The sequence below is a fragment of the Coptis chinensis genome, chromosome 7 (genome assembly GCF_015680905.1).
Source record: "Coptis chinensis isolate HL-2020 chromosome 7, ASM1568090v1, whole genome shotgun sequence".
Taxonomy (NCBI): Eukaryota; Viridiplantae; Streptophyta; class Magnoliopsida; order Ranunculales; family Ranunculaceae; genus Coptis; species Coptis chinensis.
In genome coordinates this window covers 70,584,749-70,606,267 of record NC_141462.1, presented here as the reverse complement: position 1 = coordinate 70,606,267, position 21,519 = coordinate 70,584,749, and positions in this window count along the sequence as shown.

Here is a 21,519-nt window from a genome sequence, read left to right as displayed (position 1 = left end):
TTCCTTCCCCACCGCCATTAACAAAGCTTTACAAACCCTAACTTAAAAAAAAAAAAAAAAAACCTAACTACACCCATGCCCAACAATTTAAAACAACTTCAAATCTTCTCTAAAACATTCCCCCACCAATTCCGACCTTTAGGAATACCAAAAAAAATACAAAAAATTCACAAATTTTGAACTGCCACCGCCACCACCGCGCCTTCTCCCATTACTTTTAGTGAGTTTGTTTCAAAACTCGTCTCCCTACCTTATTCAAACCTACACATCCTTTCAAAACTTCCAATGGCTCAAAGACGGAGAATTTTGCCAGAACAAGTTTTTACGGCCGATCGCTTCGCGCCGTTTTACAGTGACGAGATGATTAGGAGGGATTGGAATAGGTTGTGGTATTCTACTGATGATTTCTACCACTCCGATTTGGTCGAACAATTCTATAAGAAGAGGGAGTTGGTTGGGAATAAAATTTTTGTGTAGGTGAATAAAGTAAGGAGAGAAGTGGATAGAAATTTGTTGGCCCGTATCTTCGGCATGGAGGAAGGACACACTCTAGTAGCCACAGTGCAGGAATCCCAATTTACTGGGATCGAGCCTTTGATGAATGAGACGGTTTTGGAGGGTCAATACAATGCGAGTTTGCATTGTGTTCGCCAGTCATCTCTACAAACCAACCAGCTGGCTGTAGCTCGGTGGATTGAGAGGAATGTCCTCGGGAAGGACAAAGTCAGCGACATCGGTCTGACATGCCTGCACGTTCTCTGGATATTGCAGACAAAAAGGTATAATTTCTGCATCCTTGAGTGTATATTAAATGTGATTAGAGGAGTTGGAAAGAGCTTTGCGCCCCTTCCGATATTGATCACTAAGATCATGCTGTCTTTTAGAGCTATTACAAAATCTGTTCGTATTATGATAAAATTGCATTCAAATGCAATTATTTATACGGAGTGTATCAAAAAGACTTGGAAGTTGCCGAAAGATAGTGTGGTTGATTCGGATGAGGAAATGGAGGATATGACATGTTTAGATGAAAATGCCTTTGATAGGTGTACTTCTGATTTAGAATGCATGCAAGTGCTGCAGAGTGGTTTGCGTTGCATTTATGGTATTTGTGAAGATATACGAGATAAGCAGATTATAATTCGAAATAAACAAAAGACCCTTCAGACGAGTTTTGAAGTGCTCAACAAGAGCCAAGTGGATCTCCATTATAACATGGAGACAGTCCTCCAACGTCAGGTTGCGCATTATACAAAGATAAAGGCCGAGATAGAAGCACAACACAAGTTCAGAGAAGATATGCTTGAACGCTTCCCACCCCATGGTGGTTCTTCTTCTGAGGAGGCGTCTGTGAGGCACGAGCGTCGTCGCCATAGGGCAAATGGCTCGGGGCCATCGGGAACTCAAGCCCAATCCTCTTCTCATGTTCCATCTTCCTCCAGTAGCGGATGGTTTAGAGAGTTTATGGATTAGATGTTGTTTTTACTATACCTTTTATGTTTTTATTTGTTTTTATTAGTTTGGATGTTAATTTTTTAATTCCATAGTTAAATTTGAATTTGAATTTGAATTTAATTTGGTTCTTTTCAAATTGTGCGTTGATTTTGTTGGTAATCCCACCTTCCCGAATTGTTTAGTGGTGATATTATTTATTCTAGCATGATTTTTATATGATCCTTAATTTTAGAAGTTGTTTTGGAGTGATTGTTGAGAATATTGCCGATATTGGCATACCTATGATTAGATATTGTGGTAGGATGAAATCTAAAAGAGTTTAAAAGTTACTATTCTAAATTCAATCTAAAAGATATTAGGTTTGTTTTAGAATCAAGAATATGGATTGTTTCCGTTTTCGGTTTTGGATTTTTTTTTGGTTCCGGCAATTGCCTTAAAACTTTTTGGCAACTTCCCGATTCGTTTTGGAAACTCAAAACCTATATTAACTTTATTCATTCTCCACACAAAACTCACATCTCTCACTTTCATCTTTCACCTTTCACTCCCAAATTTTCCTTCTTTTCCTTCTCACTTCAAAGACTCAAGCTTTTCAAAGCACTTCGAGGGCTTCTTTAGCTAGTTGAGCACCACCCGCGCCCAAAACACTGTAAGTCCAGTTTTCCTTTGAGCGCGACCGCGCCCTCACAAGGCCAAACCTGAGCGTGACCCGCGCCCAAAACACTATAAGTCCAAATTCTCCGGAGCGCAACCCGCGCCCTGACCTCCTTAGGCACGAATTTTTTTTATTTTTTGTGGGTTGTTCCAGGATCGTTTGCAGCTGTTCTGGAGAGTAGCTTTGTGATGACAACCCCTCGTATCATATCGGAACAGTATTTTGAAGACTTGTTTCAAAGTGACACCTATGGTGCGTGGTTTCATGAAGTGATCATTCTAGCAGGCTGAGAGCCGCTATTGGTAACTCCTGATGAACTTTATTCTCCTACACTTACATCTTATTTTTATGATAATTGTAAGTTCTTTGATAGACCGGATGGAGAACAAGTGTTCTCCATCACCATTGGGGACGAACCGATGGAAATTTCCAGGTTCTTGCTAGCCTTTGTTCTTGGACTTGCTATGCCAGCTGAAACACAAGACTTATGGGCCTATTTGGTAGATAATATGTATATGTATAACTATGAGGATTTGCATGAGCATTACGGGGCAGGAATCTTTAGGATAGAGGACCAAGGGGAATATAACGTCGCCCTTGGTAGCCTATCTACGAACGTGGGCACTGTTATATTTTGGATCATGCTAAACATTAGAAGGAAATGACGTTATTCTTCTGTGAATGATGAAACTTGTGATATTTTCCTTGCTTTAGCTGGGGGACGTACACTCTATGATATTCCCCAAACCCTCATGTCTAGTTTAGCATGAGCCCAGAGTATGAGGCACAAGTACCTTCTTATGCCTGTTTTAGTTTGCCGTATTATGCTATGTTTCTTCCCTGTTTTTTGTGCCCGCTTCACGGATGGGGTTGGTGTTGACATTGTGAGACCCACCAATTGTATTATTCGATCTTTCCGTACAATGACTTGGCCAGGGTGGAGGATATAACCTCATTTGGTTGCCTCTTACACCCTATCAGACATAGTAACACTCGACAGGTTAGCACAAGTTGATGATAAACGACGGCGAGCTTGGCAAGTTATCATGGCATGGCAGGATGCAGAGGAACCTCATCTCTTTGGAAAGGAAGATGAGGAGGATGATGCTTAAACACAGGAGTTAAGGTAAGTTTTTAGTTTCAGTTAGTGTCTGCTTATGTCCCAAGCAATTTGATTATTGTTAACCCCATAACGGGTGGAACTCATATAGAGTTGCGTTTGTTTTTCTTTTTCTATATTAGTATGTTTTAACCTTGTTTTGCAGATGTTCCAGAATTTCACGCGTTTCCATGGTATTTCTCTACCCTTTTTATTTAAATACTTTGAGGACAAAACATACTTCTTGTTTTGGGGGCATAGAAACACGTGTAATTAAGGCATCTGTTAGGATATAGATATGTATAATATGCACTTGTTTTCTAGTAAAAATTCAAAAATTTCAAAAATATAAATAAAAAGTTATGCTATACACTTAGGAATATTGGTATTGTTTTCTTTCTCTATGTTTTGAACAATCTAGAAGTCTCACGTAGCTTTTGCATTATAATAATTTTTAGAAACTTAGGTTAATATGTAGGTAATAATCTTTGCATCTATCTATAAATATATTACATGAGTATCTATGATTGTTTGGTAGTAAGTTTCTGAAATCTAGGCTAGAGTACTTATTCTACAAATCCTGTGAGAATATAGCCTAAAGCCTTATATGAGTAAAACATTTGAGAAATGACACAAGGGAGAAGTAAAATCCGGATAGAGAAATCACACGTCCACTTGCTTGATCACTATATCATATCCTAAGTGAGAATTTAGGCCCTCTTTGGATCAATATAGCCAGAAATTCAAACCTTATGAAATTATTTTCCGCTAGTCGCCCCTCTGAGCCTTTCTTTAGCTTTTCATAAACCGCAAATCCTTTACCCTGTTACAAAAACAAAATAAAAAAAAAAAAAAAAAAATCAGCCTACCCATTCTTTGAATGAGTCTGAGAATAGAGATGAAGAATAGAAAAGAGAAAGACCTTTGAAATCAAGAAATTGTTAGTCGCTTCAAATAAGAAAAGAAAGTTTCCATCCAAATAAATAAATAAATAATAATAATAATAATAAATAAATAAATAAAAGAAAAAAAAAGTTAGAACTCCAAAAATAGAATCAAAGGAGTCAAAAGCCAAAGAAAAAGAAAAAATATGGCTAAGGATGAAAACAAAGTGGAGAAGCAAAAGTAAAGAACAAAGTTTTCTCTAGTTACATAATATGAAGACTCTATTATCTCAGACTTGTCCATTTTGAATATCCATTTCTTTCCTTCTTAAACCATCTCCTAATCCCCGCAACACCTAATAAAGACCTCTAGCTCAATTAGGAATATGTTAGTGTGATAGTAAGTGGCAGATGTATTTGATTGACTCCGACTTTCTTGTGTGTCATTGAGATTGTAAGGTAGAGTGTGCCCACTGCACACTGGAGTAGCGAAACTTGAGCGGAAAAATCAGAGTATTTTTGTCTTGACATTTATGTGAGGACCTACTTAAGGACGCTATTTCGAGTTTTCAGAAACGGACCTGCTAGTGCATTTCATATTATTACTCATTGTATATATGTTTATTCGTAGATGATTGATTATTATACATATATTAGCTTAGGTTTCGATTTGATTATTCTGTATTCATTGCTAGTGAGATGTATAGATAGTTGAGGCATAAATAAGGAAACAATAGTTTTATTTCTTAGTTGTTGTAGTATAGATGAAGTTTGTGAGTACCTTCACTGGAAAACTCTCACGAGGCTATAACTCGTCCACTAGGGAATTCCTAGTGGTTTAAGGCCTTGTTGCATATGGTCAATACAATCGCACTCGGCGAAACGAGAGTAGTTCGAACTCCATTTTTGGTCACTTATTCTAATTTCTCATATTTGCTTGAAGACAAGCAAAATACTGTTTGGGGGTGGTTTGATAAGAGCCAAAAACTGTAGTTTGAACCCCCTAACAATAATACTTTTAGATCAATTATGCGAGTAATAAATAAGAGTTAATGCTGATTACGTGTTTTTATGTATTTCAGGCATTGGAGCCAATTATGTGCAGAAATATGTCACTTTGGCGAGATAAAGGAGCAAGGGTTGGTTGCTAAGAAGTTCTGTGATTACAAGCCAAGATTCAAGGAGAAAAAGCCTTTTTAAAGCCCGGTCAAAGCTGAATAGTCAAAGTCAACGCGGGCAGAAACAGCGCACAAAAGTCAGCAGAACTTCTGAAGGCCGTATCTTTGGATCCAGACCTCAGAATTGGGCCTACCTTATGTCAAAACGACCGGCTCAGAAAGAGCTTTCCAATGGTCCAAACCTTGACCCAATCAGAGGAGCAAAAGTAGACGAAAAATCTATTGAAGAAAAATTTAGCTGAAAAAGCCTCTATGGACTGAAGAAATTGGGTTTTGGGATCGATTTTCCGGCCCAAAACATGGCTCTTCAGCCCATGCACGAAAATGTGGATCTGATCTCCTCCATTTCAAGACACAAGACTTAACTCTAAAGCAATCCTGAGTTTTAGGTAACAAGTAGCCATTAGAGAATAATTTTAGATCTAGTTTTTACATTCAATTAATTAGTTTTTATTACCTTGTTTTAATTTAGATTATTGAATCATTGTTATTCCTTCATTAGATTAATAAAAGTAGTTAGTTATTCATGATTTCAGTTTTGGTTTATTAAAATACTTAGATCTAAATTCAGTTTTAGTTGTTAATCATTTCTTAGTTGTTAATTTAGATTTGAATTCTTGATTAGATCAATATAGTAAAGTTATAATCTTGATATCATGTTTTGTTTAAATTCAATTGGAAATGATAGCATAATGATTCTAGGCTAAACCTCTATTAGAGGGGGTTGAAGAAGCCTTGATGAAGCTTGATCTTTATTAACTTAGAAATCATCGTGATAATCTATTCAATTCTAGAAAGTAATTAGTTCACCATGAGAATGAGTTTGATTGCTTCACATGCTAGTTATTATTTGGTAGAGATTGTCATGAATAATTAGGGATTAGAATTACCAATTGTTATGCGAAAGCATTTGGATTTGGATTGCGACATTTCTTTGTTAGTTGATTAAGTTGAGTTAAGGTGGAATCAATCCCCCCCTAATTCCTTATCATAATATCAATTTAGTATTCCGTAGTCGTATAAATTCATATCTTGTTAGTTAAATTTCCATCGTGGTATCAATTTCGTAAAACTCTCATTAACTTTGGATAGATTGATAATCTTAGGAAACGCGAATTCTAAAGAACTAGGAGTGGAACGAATCTTTTACTCCAATATATTTCGATAGAATTGAGAGTAGAAAAACTTTGATAAAACCTTAGCATAAAATAGCTTTAGTTTTACTTACGTTGAGTCTCATAATTTATTCATGAGTAAAACTATCATTTTACCAATATCATACAGGTTGACCTGGAAACACACCTTTTTGTTGTGGTTTTTCTTGGGCTAATTGTTGGATGGATTGTTGGATGGCTAGTAATATCTATTGTTGAGCTTGCATGTATGCATTGAATCTATCATTTTAGAAAGATTGAGTTATCACGGGTTGTGTAACAGGAACTATCTCACGTTGATTATTAATGGGGGGATTTTGATAGTTGTTATTAACCGGGACTAAACTTCCATTATTATTATTATAATTACCTTGCCCTTGTCCTTGCCTTGGTTGATATTGATTATAGTTGTTGGTGGGCCTAACTTTTTGATTATTAAAACATGGAGGTGCTGGTTGCTGGTGATTATTACTCCAACTAAAATTAGGATTTTGTCTCCAAGGTGCATTAGGTATATAATTAAAAGCACAGACATCTTCTGGCTGTGATTGTGGTTGTTCATAAGCAAGAGGACAATAATGATCTGAATGTTCAAGACTATAACATAAATTACAGCGAAGAAAGTTTATATTCATGACGGGAGTTGGTTTTTTTTCTTGTTTTTAACAGAAAGGGCATCTACATACCTTACGAGTGAGGGATTCAATTAACGTTTTAAGTATATGATCTTGTTTAATCTCAAACATATTGGCTGCCTTAGCTGTAGAAGAAGGAATGGAGCGGGAGTAATCGTTACCTCCCCAGTTGTTACTTTTCTTGGATTGATTATCTAGAAAGTTGTAAGCATCTGTGGCTCCTTTACCTATGAAATTACCTCAATTCGTGATATCTAAAGTCTCTTTATGATGTTGGGATAGGCTTTTAAAGAAGGCACGAACTAGTGTGTCTTTACTAAGATTATGATGTGGATATTCTACTAGAAGATCAGTGAAACAATTCCAAGCCTCATAAAAGGATTCTTGAGGCTTTTGGCGAAAGAAATGAATATTTTGTAACATCTCATCAGTCTTCTGTGGCAGGTAAAATTGTTCCATAAATAATTATACTAGTTTTTCCCATGTATCGACAGAGTTCGGCTTTTGTGTTGTTAGCCAAGCAGCCGCTTTGTCTGCTAGGGTGAAAGGAAACACCTAGAGCTTTCTTTATTCATGTCTTATGTTAAGATGATGAAATGTAGTAAGAACTTGTTGTATCCTACGTAAGTGTTGATAAGGTTTCTCATGGTTTAAGCCATGGAAAATAGGTAGAAGATTAAATATAATGGGGGGGGGGGGGATTCTAAAATCTCACATAGTATCTGCAAGAATTATGTAGGACTCAGGTTCATTGTTTAAAGCCTTATAGAAATCAGAGAGAGGTCTCTCTGCTATTTCTTCACCCATTGCTACAAATGTAATATTGGTGGGTGTAGGTGATATGTGTGTGGTGATTGGTGAATATCTAGATAGGTGATTATTTCTCCGTCTACGATAAACAAATATAACAGGTTTATGCGTACTAGATCTTAATCTCATGCAAGTTTTAAATCTAATAGGCAAGTGCTAACGAGCATGCAAAAATAGCTTTATTATTACTAGAAATAGAATCATCTGACAGTAATTCGAGGATGTATAGAGGTGTTACCTAGAGCGTCATTGCTACGCGTATAAATAGCGTCTTCAACAGCCTTGAAGCACGTCTACGTTACTTGAACAATTATACGAGTACTGGTCCTGGTACACGGTGTGGATTGTGAAGTCCTGTAAAAAGATTAACCTGATTAGTTTTTAAAGTTTTAGGAATTAGGAAAAGGCTTTTTACTATGGGCTTTGTGTTGGGCCTGGATGTCAGGCTTGTGAAAATGGGTTTTTGGTAGTGGGTGGGCTTTCTAATTAATATTTAATTAAATAATTTTTTTGTATTTTTAATCAAACTAACGGCTGGGTCACTTTGGAATTTGAGGAAGGTTGTCTGTGCGTGCACGTTCCTTAATTAGATAACCCCAAATTCTTTCAGTTTACTAGACACCGTTTAGAATGAAGAAAAATAATTTTGAGATAAGATTGCAATTAATATTAAAAAATTAATTTAAGCTAATTAACCTAGGGTACGTGCGTGCTTAGAATCTAGTTATATTGGGCGCGTGTCGTGTTTGATATGTAGAAGGCGAGTCGCGCTCAGTGAAGGCAAATTTAGGGTGCGTGCACTTGTGACTTAAAACTAAGGTTTCAAATTTTCAGGGTCAGGTCACGGGAGGGCAGGGAGTTGGTTGAGCAACTCGTATGCTCTCTTACAGTAGCAGAAAAATTCGAAAAAAGTACGAACATTGTTTTAGTGTGTGTTTTGTGAATAGTGAAAATAGTGTTTTTTAATCTAAACACGCGTAATGTAAACGAACTAGATGGCAAGCAGCACCATTGATAATAAATAATTAAGAATGAGGTGATGCACAGTAGGTATATGATATCGTGAACAGTAAATTATGGTGGAAAAACAGTAGATAAAACTCATCAAAATCATGTGATAAAGAGGAGATTAGTCGTGTTCGCCAAACTCTAATTCATACACTACTTGGATGCTAATCTAGATTGCAATTATGCTTCACTAATAAGAGTCAAAATAGTAGATATGATGTGAAAATAGTAAATTTAGAGATTAAATAAAGGTATTAGAAGGGGTTTAATCCGCCATGTGATTCGATTAACTATTAGTTAGGATATATCGAATTGCTTGTATTGATCCCTAGTGAAGACTAAGTCCTCTCGGATCGAGGTTTCACTAGCATGAGAGAATAGCTCCACCACAAATCTCTTTGGTGGTGGCTCTATACTCTAGTTCTCCATTATGAGCTCTATCTCTAGTTACTCATAATGAAGAACTTGAAGTTTTTATTTGCAAAACAATAAATAGTAATGATTAATCATTCTCGCATGGCTTCATAAACCTCCTCTAATGGAGGTTTAGCCTAGTGTCATAAGAATCATATTAACTAAAGATTGAATAGAAGACATAATTTAAAGAAAAATAATTGAAATTAAACTAAAGATTTTGATTAATTGGGAATTAATGGTGGCTATAATTGCTAAATCTAATTATAAACTAAAGAAAACATAAACCTAAATTAAACTAAGGGTTTGCTAGAAGAGGTAAAGAAGGACCAGTAGTGTTTAGCCTTAATCCTCTTTATATAGGAGAGGGTTATGGTTACATTTTCGTGCATGGGCCAAAAAGCAGGACTTTGAGCCTCTAAAGTGAGTCCAAAGTCCATTAGGTTAAGTCTAAAAGGGCCACAACTACTGGAAATTACTTATATGCCCTTTTCGTCCACTTTTATAGCTCTGATTGGGGAAATACCGAGTCCATTGGAAAGCTGATTTCGAGCCAGTTGTTTTGACATGAAGTAAGTCCAATTCGGAGACCCGAGTCCAAAGATATGGCCTATTGAAGTTCTATTGATGTTTCTGTCCTTTTTCTACCCTGATTGACTTTGACTTCCCAGCTTTGATTGGGCTTGAAAAAGGCTTTTCTCTATGATTATTGGGCTTTAAATTTAGAACTTCCTTGGCAAATCATCTTGACTCGTTTTCCATACAAAAGTAGTGCATCTAGTCACTTAATCAACTTCAAGTCCTGAAATGCACAAAAACACATAAACATTACTAACTCTTATTTATTATAAATATAATTGGCCTAATAGAGTACTATTAAAGGGTTTAAACTACACTTTTGGGTGCTTATCATCTAACTACATGTTTTAGAAACAGATAACTACTATCTCAAATCCGTTTTGGGCTTATAAACAAACCCGAAACGGACTCGAGTATCGATCTCTAGCATGATAACTCATCTCTAAGTCCATATTAATAGTATGAGGAGTTGGATTGATATTTCATCTATGAAATACCATCTCAACTCCTGGATTCATTAAGTCTAGCCGGTTAACTTTAAGAGAATGATTTCTCCAGTAACTCGCGCACGCGAGGCATCCCATCATCACATGGGTAGCGCGCACGACCTGATATGGAGCTCCAAGCTCCAAACTTTATCGGTCTCTGTCATTTTTGTGACAAGTTGTAAAATGACTCCTAATTGCTTACATAGTGATATATAAATCTAAAAACGTAGCCGGATCCTTACATGAGCATCATTAACCCTCCACCTTGGAGGGTTTTAGCTCATGATCATGGGATTTATATTATATGATAATTACACTATGCTAAGTTAAGAAGAAGATAAAAAGAAAGGAATGATAGACCTGATTTTTTACTTCAAAGGTAAGAACTTTTATTTAGTGAACAAGATTACTCCATTAACACTATTACACAAAGACAACTTAAAGCTTAGCTAGGAAATAAAAATGCATGAATGTGAGAATGAATGCGAGTGATTCCAAAATCAGCCCATTTCAAGAGCTTTCTCTCTTTCTCCCACGTGATTCACCTCCCACCATTACTCACATTTAATTCTATCTTATCTCCAAATCAAACAAATCCAAATTTAAACACTATTTGGCACAAAAAGGTCTAACCAAGGTAATAAATACATGCAAGGTGTCAATTTGTGCCAATAATTTGGCACTTTTGTCTTGACTTGCTCCTTGATTGATGACTCATCCTCTTTTGTGGGCCTGCAATGTGGGTCCACGTGCTGCATCAGTGGCGGGTCTGCAAGTCAATTTCTATAAAATCTGGCTTGAGGTAGACCTTGTCGCACTGATTGTTTGGGCTTCTTACTTGTCGGAATCAGAGTCCAGGTTCAAGAGGTATGAGCTCCGAAAGGTTGATGCTTTTCTGTACGTAATCCCGTTCTGACTTGGAATCATCCCGTTGGAGTTCCTGAGCTTTATGCGGGCTTCACTTAGCTTTTCATGAGCTAAATCAGAAAGCTTTATGTAGACACACTATTCCGTGCTTAAATACTGGCTTTGTCCTCATTTTTATGTTGATTGCTCAAACCTGCAAAAACACGAAAATACGATTATTTCATGATTATTAAACACATAATCAACCAAAATGTTATGTCTCTACGGGGTTTTATATAACAGTTTTGGGTGCTTATCAGGGTGCGATCTTCACCATTGATTTTTAGGTTTTGGTAGAAGGATTAGGTAAAAAAAATCAAACTCTGGATGTCATCAATATACTCACAATCTAGGGTTTCCAAACATGGCTCCAAAATGACATATTCTCAGGAATATTCTTGATTTTAAGGATCAAACCAAATCAAACAATTAATTAAGGTTCTCTAAGGTTTTGGAGGCTTGAAAACGGGCAAAAACCCTAATAAAAAGGTTCAACACGAGTTGGATCCACAGCCCACGAGCACAGGTCCAAAATCCACAAAAAAAACTCATTTTGACCATTTTCTTGACACTACAAATTCCTTTTGACAGGGCCAAAATTAAGCAAACTCTTCTTCATAAAAAAATTATCCATAATCCATTAGGGATTATCATGAACTCTTAAAAATACCCTTGGGTCGAAATCTTACTCCAAAAATATATTGCATTGAACAGCGCGCACAACAGTCTGAAACGGGATAGGGCAATAATAGGGTTTCTGAAATCCAAATGGAACCTAAGAAAGCTTGTACTCATTTCGAAGGAGTTATCAAGGGGAATTCAAATATGAAATAATCTCATCCAAAGAAAGAGTGGAAATTTTGAAATTTGGGCCCAAAGGGTCATAATGGTATTTTGGTCATTTTCAGCTCGAAATTCATAAAACAATGAAACTTCAGCCATAGTTAGAACATGATGAGGAGAGTCTAAATACGCTAATATAGGATTGACAAGAAGCAAGTTTGAAGTAGAAATGAAGACTCGAGAATGAAAATCACGTTATATGATCAAATTTAATTTAAGGCAAAATCGTGAATGAATTATGCCTGGGGTGCAAAAATTGGGTGTCTACAGTTGCCCCTCTTTGGCGAAGGTTGCTCGCAACTGAACGACAAAGCCAAGGAGACACAACATTTTCGCCAAACTCTATCTAAGAAATCTCACGCAATTTTTGAAATTTTCATTTGAAAATAATTTTTAAAGATGAGTTTTTTCCCGAAATATTTGAAATCTTAGTTTCATCAAGTTGTTTGTGAAAGCATAGTTGAAAATGGTTGTCACTCAAGAAAGGATGGTATCATACCTTACAAATGCGTGTTTTATGCCTTACATTTTTTCAGTACTCAACCAAAGGTAACACACCTTCTAATACGTGTATTCTATGTCTTACATTACATTAGTGTGTACCGGGATAATGGCGCTCAAGACAGGCACATAGGCCAAAAATAGTGATGGATAAGGAGAGTGCTGCTACACTGACATAGAAAATTGACACAATTATCCGACACAGTGATGTGGCAGATGATACATGTCTTGTATCATCGTGCTACACGTCATGTATTATCATGATACATGTCATGTATCATTTTGTAAAAGGGTGATACATGTCATATATCATGCTGATACATGACATGTATCATTATCGCCATCATCGATGTGCGGATGAATGTGTCAATTTCCGTGGTCGATGTAGAATTATTGATATTGAACTAAGGATGCCAGAGTGGAAGTATGTCTGGATGATACATACTATATAGAATCTTGTTGAGCACTGTTATCACTTGGTTCTCACAATTGTTACTGTAAGTTTCAGTCTGCCAAAGTAAGGATGATACAAACAATGTATCATACATTTGTCAGGATGATACATATAATATAGTATCATGTGGAGCACCGTTATCACTTGGTTCTCACCATTGTTACTGGAAGTTTTGGTCTGCCAAAGTAAGGATGATACATCCAATGTAGCATACTGTTGTATGGATGGTACATGATATATATCATCCTGTTGAACACCGTTATCACTTGGTTCTCACCATTGTTACTTAAAGTTTTGGTCGCCCAAAGTAAGGATGATACATACAATGTAGTGTAATGTTGTCAGGATAATACATAATATATAGCATCCTTCTGAGCACCGTTATCACTTGGTTCTCACCATTGTTACTGGTAGTTTCGGTCTGCCAAAGTAATTAAGGATGATACATACAATGTTGCATACTGTTGTATGAATGGGGTGTTGAAAATGGAGCAAGTTGTGAAAAAGTTAGGTGGTGGTGTGTATAGGTGAGCAGGCGGTCGCGAGATGGCTTGGGCGGCTAAGGTTTAAAATTTTGTGAGGAAGAAGATGGGAAGTTGGGCGGTCGCGTGGGCTAAATAGGGTTGATGGCACGTTCCTCGCACGTGCCTTTTAAGTTAAAATGAAATTTTGGCCCAAGCCCAAATAAAATCATGAAATTCTAATCTTGTCCTAAATGCCTTGCCAACTTCAAGAGCCGATCCGCGTTTCGTTACTCGTCCGATCTTGACTCGTGAGGTACCAAGACAATCAGCATCGAAAATGCCACACAAAGATATATGGTACACTCATATCTAACGGTGGATTAAAAACAGATGATAGAAAGAAACAAAAAGGAACTGTAGGGAAATATGTACAAACACCAGAAGGAAAATTTTAATTAATTTTTTGGGTTTTGACTAAGTTTGACTGAAATTTTAAAAAAGGTGGGTCATTTTAAGTTTGATTCCCAAGACTTGAAGTTTTTGAAAACTTGAGTCAATCCTAACCAGATGGTTGGATGACTCTCTTAGACTGTGCGTAATGCACTATAGGATAACACGTGTAGACTTTATAAACAGAATTATTATGAGGTTGAAGACCGGGACAAGTTGGTGTTTGACAATTCAAGCACCAGCCTTCTCTCATAGCTCGTCTTTTATGTGCATATGAACTCTTACCTAAACCAGGAATAATTTTTGGTATATGTGTCCATATCTTCAGCTGCAGCTATCTAGAAAGTGTTTGCACACGATCATTGAAACTTATCCATCTGGTCTTACTAGGTGGAGGGTTTTTCTTTGTTACAGAAAACATTTTTGAAATTTTTTTAGAAAGTTTTTAGAAAGAGAGATTCAGAAGGGGGAAAGATTTTTAAGAAAGGAATTTTTTTGAAAATATATACAAGTTTGACTATTTTAACATCAGATTCTCGAGACAAAATAGAGAGTTGGAGGCAAAAGATAGAATTAAACAGATAATAGTATCACTTTGGGTTACTCTATTTGTTTAATTCTCATTTGGAGACGCTTCGTCTTTTTTTTTAAGTGGAAATTTTATTGATACTGATGAGGAATTTTACAATTAATTAGGACAAGCGTGCAACAAGCTGTGCCGCAAGTCCTTTCTAAATAGCAAATCCTATTCTTCTAAAAACAAACTCGTTAGAACCAGCTGACATAACGTTATTATCCATAACCTTCTGAAGTCTCTTGAGAAGCTCAATCGACTGTTGTTCCAAGAAACCAAAAGTGTCAAAACTAAACGGAATGAAACAATGTTGGTTAGCCGTGCAAGCTTCCTCATGCTTCTCCATCTTCCCTGCCGCTGCTCTCTTACCTACTTCTCCCACCTCAAAGACTCCATTTCCAAGCCCTACCAACGGAGAGGCTCCAGTTACATCAACACACGCATGTCTCCCCTTAGACCAACTGTAGATCAATACATCCGCAGGCCGAAGTGTAGATCTTCCCTCATTCGGATCAGTGAGAAAATTAACGGGAGCCTCCTTTTTCACTTGTACCCCAGCCCTCCAGAATGAATCACATAAAATATCTCTGACATGATCATATCGGTATTTAAAACTTGGAAAATGTCTACAATGTGCTGCATGGTCCCCGAAAGCATCTAGTCTACTCTTTTTGCAAACAGGGCATAGACCACCATCAGAGTACAAAGGAATCATGAGACGGTACCAGAGAATAGAACGATACTCCACCGGTGACATACGCTGTCCAAGTCCCTCCATCGGAATAGTAAGTAGAAAATCCTTTGCATGTTCGGACTGCAAGCATCCAATGACTGCTTTCTGACGAGCAGATAACATAAACTCCCTCTCAAGACTAGCAACAATCTTACCGTACAACGCTTCCGCCAAAACTTTTTGTGGTTTTGAGGGGACGGTAGCATTCACAGCCATAGAACTGAGGTCAAAATCGGGCAGACACATACTCAATGCACTGCTAGCAACATCAAGAATCTCATCCAAAGGCACTGGCCCACAACTCCTAAGAATGTGGTTCTGAAGCTTAGAAGTCTAACAACGAGAGGCCACAAAAGCAAAAGTAGAGACATCAATGGCACAATACATACCTAACCCACCAAGACGTATTGGGAGTGTTGATAAACGCCACTGCAAATCACCGAAGTTAAGACCATCATAAACCACAATACCCTGGAGAGCACTGCGGAGATGCCGATCAAAAGTCTTGGCTGCCTCTCTAAAAAGGGATGGTGGACAAGTGCGAATCACAAAGACCAACTTAGAGATCCCAGCACAAGCACGTAAGAGAGCTAACTCACACTGTGGATCTTCCAATATAGCTAAACGGTCCATCAAAGTCACAACCTTTTCAACACGCTTGCGAGCAAGGCCCATGACAAAGGATGAATCAGTGCTGACCGCACCTCCAAGCAATCTGACTCCCTGCTGAGGACGGGATAAATCTGAAGGAAAGAGACTAGGAGCGGAGCGTCGTGGATCTAGTGATGGTCAAAATATCTCAGTTTTAGCCACATTAAGAACCATCCCATAAGAAGGTCCTTCTTCCTGAATCATACCCAAAGCTGTCGCCACCTATTCTGTATCTCTAATTAGAGTCCCATCATCTAGATACCAAGCCTGTAGCATCAACTGACAACTGGACTGGATCCGCAGAATCAGGGGATGTAACACCAGTGCAAAAAGAAGGGGACCTAAAGGGTCCCCTTGCTGGACCCCAGTAGTCGACCATATGTAGTCATCCCCCATATATAACCTTGCAGGTTGATAATACAAGTACTCAACCCAAGGGGCAATAGTTGGGCAATGGATACGAACCTCTCTCAACATGGTAGTCCGATCAACCATGTTAAAAGCATTCTGAAAATCTACAAGCAACATCGAAAGAGAGGTACTATCACTGTTAGCATACACTATGCGGTTGACAACGTGCAAAATCGTTTCTGCTCCACCAGAAACACCAACCCCATATTGAAAATCCTGTAAGTACCCTACCATATCTTGGGAAACTCCTCTCATTACAATCTTGGAGACTAGCCGACGCCAAACCATCCCCACAGCTATAGGACGAATACTATTATCCGGCTTAAGAAGTGGAGTAAGCGGAGCACTCGTAATGAATTCCGCTAACGGCTGTGGACATCGTCCCTGTAACTAAAGATTCACCATAGGGGTCAATGCATCTAGCAAATCAGACGATATAGCTGCTGCAGCACCACTCATGGCATCCAACAAATGCTGAGCTCGAAGACCATCACGACCATAAGAAGTACCTTTCAGAAATGACCTAATACATGACAATAGGCTGTCTCTCTCTACCACTAAAGGGGGCTCAGCAAAAGGAACAGTCAGTCTTACAGGTGGTTGTCGTATTGGGTGCTTCTCCTCTAATGCACATATAGTCCCCGCAGTATTGGAGGCAACTCCTGATGATGATAACACTTTAACAGCTACAACAAAATGTCCATCAACAACTTTCTGTAGGCATCGACGCACATTCTGAGTGGAGGCAGATTTCCTGGTTGGTTGGAATGAAGGAGGTTCTATGACAGACTCTAAAAGGCGAAACATCCCGCCAGGCTCATTCCATGTCGTCAAAGCATGGAGAATCTGTTTTTGCTGAAAGTTTTTCCTAGTGCCAAAACGACGTTCCTGGCGATTCTTTGGTCGAAAAACTTGCAGAGTGCAACGTGGCAAAAGGAGGAGACGAACCCAAGGCATAACTGAACTAGGATCAGTTGTAATATCCCAGAGAGCCGATTTCAGTGCACCAGAAAAAGCCAATCGACAAGCACGTGGTATACTTTTCACGGTTTGGAAATGTATACGAAATGCATCATCCAGTAATTTCTCATTAAGAGAAGAAGGAACAACAAGCGGATCAGGGGTATCACCACCACCCCTCTGTGTCGTGGATGCAAGATCTATAGTGCCGGGCTTAGGAGGCGGCTGTGGTATGCCCACAATGAAACATGGGGATTCTCCATTCTCCATCAAAACAGGTGGTGGTATGGTAACATCTGGATGACGACACGGTATACCAAGTGCGTGGATACCAAGACAACGACCACACATCCATTTGTCTATAGACTTTACAGAATTCTCCAATAACAAATATAGATCACAATCATCCTTAAGTTCGTCCCGTACCCTATTGATACTCAACTGACAACCTACGTGTTGTTTATCAAAATGCGTGAGAAAGTAGGGAATAGTAAAATCATTCCCGCTTACCCCATTAGTGCATCCATGACGATCTCGGAAAGGGCAATGAACACGTTTCTTAAGAGGCAGGGGAATAGAACCAGAAGAAACAACATTCTTCTTTCTCATATCCTAATTCTGTCGATAAGTCAGCAAAACCCAAATCCAATCACACAAAAACCAACATAAGCAAATCCCAAATCCTGTCGGCAAAACTACAAACCCCAAACCTCATCCAACTAACAAACAAAACCTAAACCAAAACCCTTCCGGCAGAACAAGGTACCAACCAAAAAAGGTTTATCTCCGACAGCCACAAAAACCAAACAAATGAGTTCACCAAACCAACCCAAACCTAACGAACCTAATACAAGTCATTTCCTACCCCCAAACTAACCCAAATCAGTTGCGGGAGGTAATGGTTGGGCGTTATGGCGGAGAGTGCGGGTGCGAGTTTTACAGCGGTGGAGACAAAGGTAAGAGATGGCAGTGGTGGGATGTGAGAATAGATTAGGGAATTAGAGATGGTGGTGTGCCAAAGGTGCGGCGAACAACAGTGAAGAAAATGGCGGTGGTGGGATTGGGGAAAAGATAAAGGATGGTGGTGGTGTAGTGGTGGTGTTATGTGGTGGACGAGATGGTGATGGATTACGGTGGCAGTGGGCAGTGGGGTGTTGGGCAATGTGAGGAATGCATTTGAAGATGGTGGTGGCAGTAGGTGGTGGACGGTGGTGGTGCCGCGCGAGTGGTGCAGAGGCAGATCTATTTTTGGTTCCTGGTTTCGGTGGTGATACAGGTGTAAGGGAGAAGAAGGGATGGGTTTTTAAGGGTGCTGGTGGAGGTTCAGGGAGAGAGAGGCGGTGGGTGGTGGTGCAGCACAAGTAGTGCTGTTGCAAGGGTCGGGGAAAGAGAAGGTGCGGGGGGAGAGGCGGTGGATGGTATTTTTTCCAGTGCTGGTGGATTAATGGGAATGGGGATGGGTTTTTTTATAGAAGGTGCTAGTGGATGGTCGAGGAGAGAGAGGCGGTGGGTGGTGCGGCAGTGTTTTTTTTTTTTAAAGAGTTGGTTTTCTCAAGAAAAATATATCTCTAACCATATAGAGGTTTTGACAAAAAGATAAAAATTATTTGTGAATTCGGTATCATTTTGGTTACTCCGGGGTGTATACTTTTCATTTTTATATCCTATAGTTTTGAAAAGTATGTAGAGATATTTTAAGAAACTCGTACTCAAAAGCTGTGATTCTAGATGCTAATTTTTTTTTTTTGAAAACAAACCATAATAGATAATCTCAGGCAACTTTCGTGTCGGCTCTGTGGCGAACCCAATCTAGATATACAGAGCTTCAGCTATGCGAGTTGGGGGATTTACTGCACAAGACATGGAATGTTCTGACCCGGGCGAATAGCTTGGTGATATAGGCGACCCTTAGTAAGCAAAACTGATATCAAACCTCCCCTAGATTGCAGTATCCATTGCCCGTTTTGTTTTTGGAAAATCACATAACTATTGATGTATCGAGAATCTAGTATTAACAGAACAAAGGAAACAACGGTTTTGAAAAAGAAATGTAAAATAAAGGAAAGAAAAATTGTATACTCGCTCTACAGGTTCACACTTACTCAAACGACGAATAACAAGAGTTTTACAAAGAATATATGAGATATACGTGGACTAAGGCTCCAGCACTTACAACCACACACTCCAAATGGAGGGTTCAGTTACCTTATTGATGTATTCCTTTAAAGCAACAGGTGGAATGGAATGGAGAAGGAATACATCGCAGAAAAGAGGATTTAATCCTCATAGATGGGATGATTAAGAAAGAGTTCTTAGCGCTCCAGCTTCGTTCATGTCACTTGTTGCTTCAAAGGTTGTGTTTGTTGGTTTAGGGTTTGGAATAGCTTGTCCTAGTAACACACCTTTCTAGGTTTTGTCTTGGGCTAACAAGTTCAGAGATTGTTACATGGATGCTAGGATTTGGGTTTGTTGTTGCATGACAAATAACATTATTTCAGTGGGCTTATCTGTTTGGACACTAGTTGATGGTGTAATATGAACTAGGTCTCTTTGGTTATTGATAGGTGGGTTTTGATAGTTCTGGTTAAAATGGGATGGAACCAATGCCTTGTTCTGATTGTTATATGTACCTTGTTCTTATTCTTGTCATTGTCTGAATGTATTTGGTGATTTGTTGAAACCTGGAGGTGGTTGGTTTTGTGGAATACTGGTCCATATATGCGAAGTTTAGATGTTGTCTCCATGGTTCATTTTGTATATTGAAAGCACATACTTCTTCTGGCTGAAATGATCATAGGTTTGTGATCAAGGGACATGTGGCATCTATATGATTTAAGCTTAGACAGGAATTGCATAGTGAGGTATTTATGTTCATCTATCTTTCTTGTGAGGGCATCTATCTTTCTTGTGAGGGTTTCGATTAAAGTTTTGATTTCTGGATCTAATTTCACCTCAAAAATACCACTAGCCTTAGATGTACTGGGTTGGGTTGTTCTAGAATTGTTTATGTCGCCCCAATGGGTATAGTCTTTTTAGCTTGGTTTTCAAGAAAGGTTAAGGCTTCGGTTGCACCTTTATCAAAAAAAAATACCATTACTCATGATGTTGAGGGTTACTTTTTGTTCTTGGAGAGGACCTTTAAAGAAACATTGGACAAGAGTGGATTTTTCTAATTTATGGTGAAGACATGAATGGAGTAGGTCAGAGAATCTACCCCATGCTTCGGAAAATGCCTCACTTGGACTCTGTCTGAAGAACTGTATCTTACTTCTTATCTTCTATTTTCTTCGGCGGAAAGTACTTCTTCATGAAGGAGAACACAACCTATTCCCATGTATCGAAAGAATCAGACTTCTGAGAAAGAAGCCAAACGTTGACTCTTACCAGCTAGAGTGAAAGGAAACACTCGTAGCTTAACTTGATCGTCGGTGACGCTTGGATGGTGGAAAGTATTTCATACTTCATGTACCCGGCGTAGATGCTCGTACGGTAACTCGTGTTCTAACTCGTGAAAGATGGGTAGAAGATTGAACACGTTCGGTGGAATGCGAAAATCGCTTGTGAGTGGTGTGAGTCGTATACAGGATGGAGGCCCATCTTGCAACGGTGTGTAGAAGTTGGAGAGAGGCTCTTTAGCTTTCACCACTTCATCGGCCATCTTAGTATATGGAGGACTAGAAATAGGAGATTATCTAGGACGACGTGCTCTCCTACATGAGTAAGTTTTATTCTTACTAATACCTATAGTGCCTGAACGCAGTATCCACTACGTCACAATAACAATATAGGGACGGCTATTGGCTGTCGTATTGTGTGTAAAACTACAGCTATCTACCGTCATAATAGCCGTCCTTAAATTTGAAGTCGTATTCAAATACCACAGCTACTAACCGTAGTGGTATTTAAAAATAACAACGGCTACTGAATGTAGTTTATTATGAGATATACGACTGTTGTAGGCCATTGTTATCTGAAAGTATGGGACGGTTATTGGTCGTGGTTTACTATATTTTATTTGCAAATAAACATATTTAAAACTTGTGAAACAACTGCTTTGGACCGTCCTTTTTGATAATTTGGTTTTTTTTTAATTAAAATTTTATGAACAAATCTAATGGATATACCTGCGGCAGAAAATCACATATAAACAGCTACACACTATCACAACCTCATTTTCAATTTCCCAAAAACTTCCATATATATACACATAAGT